Source organism: Octodon degus, unplaced genomic scaffold (genome assembly GCF_000260255.1).
Source record: "Octodon degus isolate 3935 unplaced genomic scaffold, OctDeg1.0 scaffold00004, whole genome shotgun sequence".
In the NCBI taxonomy this organism is placed as follows: Eukaryota; Metazoa; Chordata; class Mammalia; order Rodentia; family Octodontidae; genus Octodon; species Octodon degus.
Genome location: NW_004524580.1, coordinates 13870470 through 13876128, shown reverse-complemented (window position 1 = coordinate 13876128; position 5659 = coordinate 13870470).

Genomic DNA, 5659 nt, shown 5'->3' with positions numbered 1-5659 from the left:
GGCAATGAAAAAGCTTATTTTTTAATGTTGCACACAATAATGCAAACTCCACCTCCTTGGTCATTTTCCATACTCTTTTAGGTCAGGTTTTCAGCAGTAGCTTGAACTCAATGAAATCTGTGCCTTAATTTTTTTTTCAGTGTGTTAGAAAATTCTACCTCAAACTGGGAGCTATGAGGACATACCCACTGACAGTACATACACTAGTAGATACTAGGGAATTGTTATTTGTAAAATGTGACAAAATAACATATAAGCGGTGATTTGGTGTTGTTTTATGAGTCTGGCTTCAATATAGGTTGAACATCCTTAGGCTGAAAATATATCTGAATACCTGATATCTATAAATTTTTAAATGCTGTTGTGATGCTCAAAAAGATTCAGATTTAAGAGTTTTAGATTATGGTTTCACATATTGTAAGATAAACGGAAGCCTTTCAGTTTTAAATATTACAAAATCTGAATGGCCCCTATCATTTTGCACAAGTACGCTACCATTTAATCTGAATTCTATCAATGGATATATTATTAAATTGAAAATAATTAAGTCAAAAATGCATCAAATAGTCTAACTTATTGAACATCATAGTGTTGTGGGCAGCTGAGTTAGAAACAGTCTAGTCAGTCAGACAGGGCTCAGCCCTCAAGGAGACAGTATGGAAGACAAGGTGACTTTGCAATTTTGGGAGAGAGAGACCCCTACTGTGGGCTAGAGCTTAAGACAAAGGAGTAAACAAATGCAGCCACATACCCCCCTAAAGGAGTCTCTCACTTTAAGGATGCCTGGAAGCCACTAATCCAGCCCCCAATAGGAAAAGTCCCAGTGATGTATTCATGCCCTCTTGCCTTCCTGCTTTGCTACATGATCCGCTTCCCATTTGATCTTGGATTTAATCAGTTTTATCTGAGAGACTGTGCTTGCAATTTCATAATATAGCCATCGATATGCAATCCCATAGTAAGTGAAGACTCATTCTCATAAATTATACAAAGCCAGGAATTTCAACTGTTTTGTACAAGTGCTTGACCATGAAGCCGGAACACAGGAGATAATTAATATTCTCTAGTTGTTATCAGAGGGAGAATTTATGATCCAAACCTTAAGGATTTTGGTTCACCACTAAAATTTACTGCAGAAAAAGATTTTGTCTACATATTAACATTTTCAAATCATTTGAGAACACTTCTGTCTTCAAGCATAATGTTAATAGTAATAATTATGAATTATAAGAAGATAATTTTAATGTGCTTCTTAAATACAATTGTTTTAAACCTGTAAAAGAAAATGAATTTTAACTGACTGGATTAAGAGCTTCCTGAAGAGGTGTTTCGATTGTGGGCACTCTAAACTCATCAAAGGATCCGTCCACCGAGGCTCTAGGTGAAGCACGCTGTGCTGTGTTGCACTCCATTTGGAGGTGGCTTGTGGGGCATTACCTTTGAAACTATACCTAGCTCCTACTCCTTTCTTCTCTGGAAATGTTCTCCAGTTCTACATCCCAGACACCACAAAGTGAGTGGTTTCACCCCATCATACGCTGAGCCATGGTGTTTCTGCCTTAGAACCAGTAAATCAGGGACTATCAAGACGTGTGGTAAATCAGCAATTTCCTATTTTAAATTATGGGTATCTGCTGTTTGGTTTCAGTAAGTGGAGAGCTGACTGACACAGTAAAGTATACCTAATCTGTCGCTACTCAACTCTTTGTACCCGTCTTCAAATTTGACAGTTTGAACTGTGTATTAACTTGTAAAAGTCAAAATTAAGGAGAAAATTTGGAGTATTTTTTTTAATCTTAAAGTCTCTCATGAGATTTCAGATAAACTATAGGCTAGCACAGATATCTCTGAGGGCCTGGAATATGGTATCGATACAGTTAGACCTAGGGTGTATGCACAATGTGTCAGAGCTCAGTGGCTGGCCTTTGGTGCTGTTGAGGTGCTGCAATATTTAATAAGTGAGACCTGGTGGGAAGAAGCTAGATGCCTGGGGAGTGCCCTGGAAGGGGGAGATACTGGGATCCTCGCCCCTCTGCTCTTTTTTTACTTCCTGATCACCATGGGGTAAGCAGCACCTCCAGCACATCTGCTGCTGTGATGTATTGTGCTGCCGTGGCCTACAGCAAGGTGAAGTCACAGACTGAAGCCTCTGAAATATGGGGAAAAACACATCCTGTCCTTGTAAGTTGATTACTTCAGGCTTGTCGTCACAGCAACAGAAAGCTGAGCATGCAGAACACTAGTGTTGAGAAACAGAGTCATTGCTGTGAACCTACCTGACAATGTGGTTTGGAAGTCTTTGAAACATGACAGGGAGAGGAATTTGGAAATTTATGGATACATTTTTAGAGAAAGCCCAGAGTGCTATAAGGAGAGATTTAGGTGGTGATTGCTGTGAGGGCCCAAATCCAGACACAAACAGAAAATGAAAAGTAAAAGCCAGCTTCATAAGGCTTCAGCTGGGAATTGCACTGACACTACTCAGGTGATATTTTGGCGAAGAGGTTTTTTTTTTTTTTTTTGGCTGTCTCAGAATGCCTTAAGGACAGGTTTTGCTGGCATGAGTTCTGGGGATCAGCCACAGCATCCTGAGCCTGACTGCTTTGTTTAAGCAGGGACTTAAACAACTGAGCTAATGAGCAGGTCCCAGATATTTTGGCAAAGAGGTTGACCACATTTGGTCCCATGTACTAAGACTATGAGAGGTGCAGTTTATAGGTGGTAGACTAACCTGGAAAAGACAATTTTTTTTCTGTGTTTAGAACAGGGTCAACAGGGTCTCACTACATAGTGATTGGAACTCACTATGGACTCATAGTGATTCTCCTGTTTTATTCTCCAATTTATTCTCTCCTTCCAATTTATTCTCCTGTTTTCAGCCTCCCAAGCTCTGGTGCACACCACCACGCCCAGTCTCAATCACCTTCTTTGCACACACTGGGGACAGGGCTGGTAAGCCACACTGGGGGTCAAACCCCAGCCACTGAGCTCTGCCTAAGCAGGCACTTTAGTCCACTGAGCTTTCAGGCAGGCCCTGGAAAAGGCAATTTTAAAGCAGCATAACATTCAAACTACAACACCAACATTTACTGGTATCTTTTATTTATATTTACAGTGAATATTGGAAGCCAAATGTAGAGTAGAAAGATTTCAAAATCTTATAGTCTGCAGAGAATACAAGGATGTATGTGGACAGGTTCTGGACAAGGACGGAATAGTAGCTAAAGGCATTATTACCACTAAAAAGTAGCTAATAATTTTCTTAGATTTTTAAATAATTTTATTGAGAAACAAATAGCAATGAGACAGCTTGAAAACCAATTAGTAGGACATGATGAAAAGTATTAGCTTCTTAGGCTCAAGTCAACAACTTCTTAAGAAGCTACTACTTTTCATCAGGGCAACAGGAAACATGGGCAAAGGCATCTCAGTCATCAGCAAGACTGGGGGCCAGGGAGATAGCTCAGTAGAATAAGCGCTTGCTTGGCAAGTGCAAGGACCTGAATTCAACAACCAGTACCACAAATAAATAAATACACAAATAAAAATACAGCAAGACTGTTCACCAGAGGCTCAAAGGTATGGAAGTGCAAATTCATTTCAAAAGCTTTTGCGAAGAAAATCCTGAAGTGCCCCCTCCCCACTGGGCTACACAGAAAGCCATCTCCCCGTGATTGATTGATTGATTGATTGATTGATTGATTGATTTAGACCTGTGGCATTCAGAGGACTCTGCAGAGTCTTTGAACATTGTTCTGGTGGTTCTAGACACTGCTCATGCTATAGAGGAATATGCTTTTTGTAGGACGCTGGTTATGCAGGTTTACAAGACGCAAAGGTTTTGGCATCTTGAAGGCTTCAAAGGAAAGATCCCCAAGGACAGCCTGGGCAGGCAGGCAGTGAGCAGCAGGGTCAGAATACCTGCAAGCGACTGCTGATGAGGTGTTGCACGAAGGCGTGAGTGTGCCCTAAGCTGTAATGGAGACCTGGGGAAATTAGAGATCCACACAATACGGAATGCCTGCTGGGCAGAGCTGCCTAGGACAGCTGCCTAGGGGAGACTGGAGCTATAAACTGCAGTCAAAAGGTTGACAGAGACAGGACTGGCTAAGCTCTTTGGAGCTTAAAACATCCCAGGGGGAATTAGAGGACTTAATGATTGTCGTGATGGGACTGGGTCTTGCTTCCGTCTGATCTTTCCTTTCAAGGACCTCATACCTCCTTTTCAAAATAGAAGTATTTCCATTTGTGCCTCTGTGTCTTCCAAGTGTGTATGACACACAGCAGATATTGTGAAAGGGAAAGAAACTCCTCAAAAGGAAAGAACAACTGGGGTGGGGGAACGAAGAAAAGAAGGAAGGGGGAAAATATAGATACATACAATTACATGATAGCTAAGACCATTGAACTGCTAATTCCTATTAGCTCACTGAGAGGAGCAGTTAGTGCTTACAGAGTTCGACCAATTTTGCATTTCTGTATCTGGTCATCTGAGCAACTACCTTGACAATAAAAATAGGCAATATAATAACCATTGTTAATTTCCTAGCATCTTGTTTTGAAATTCTGTAACACTTTTTTCTTTCTCTCTTTAAATTTTTGTAACCTTAAAAAGAAATTCTACAAAGGTTCACAGGTGAGTTTTACCTTGGGTCTCAGGGAAAGCGTTAAACTTGAACTTTTGAGTAATTTTTCACCAGCTAAGATGTGGGAGATTCACAGAGAAGGACCAAGCACATTGTGTCATGTGAAGTAGATATAATTCTTTACAAAGCGAGGAAAAATGCTATCATTTGGGTCTGAACGGCTTCTCAAAGGCTCCACTAATAGCCTCTGACAGTACTGAGAGGTAGCGGAGCCTTTATGAGGTGAAATCTCACGAAGACTATTGGGTCCCTTCGAGGGCGCATTGGCACCCAGCTACCTGCTGTTTGTTCCACGCTTCTTGGGGGCACACAGCCCTCACTACCTGGATCCCCGTCCTGAGGTGTGTTGTCAACACAGGCGTGGAGCAACACCGCCAGGCACCCATGGAAGGAAACCTGACACCAGAGATGAAATAAACTTTACTTTTGTTAAATCTTTTTTTCCCCAGACATTTTGCCGCAGTGACAGAAAGCTGACTAAACTGAGTATTTTAAGTCGACACAGACAGCTGTTGTCAGGAAGCTTGGGTTTCTCGCCATGTGCCCTCCTCAGGTGTCTATTTACGGTATGACTAACGCAGATCGAGACAGAAGCCTGGCTATTCCTAACCTAAAATTGAAAATGACGCACTATCACTTGTACCCTTATTTGTAGAGCAAGTCACTAAGTATCACCTGCATGTGTTCATTAAAAGGTATCACTAATCTTGCCTGCACTAGGGAAGAGAATAATCAAGCTTTACGTTTTAGAGAAAGGAACGTCAACGAAGTAGGGGCATCTTTCTGAGAGCTTTACTAACCCTTCTGAACATTTTCTGTTCATCCTGTGGCCAGTTTGAAAATTACAGAGCTCTGACGGATTTCTGGTGTTTTTTTGCTGAAACTCACTTTGTAGGCATGGAGGACTCCGCCCTGGCCCAGAAGCCATGAATTCCAAGGTCAAAAACACAAAGCCCCAGATGAAGTATGGCTAACTGCAGAGTGACCCCTTTGTTTTCGTTTCTTAAAAAAGA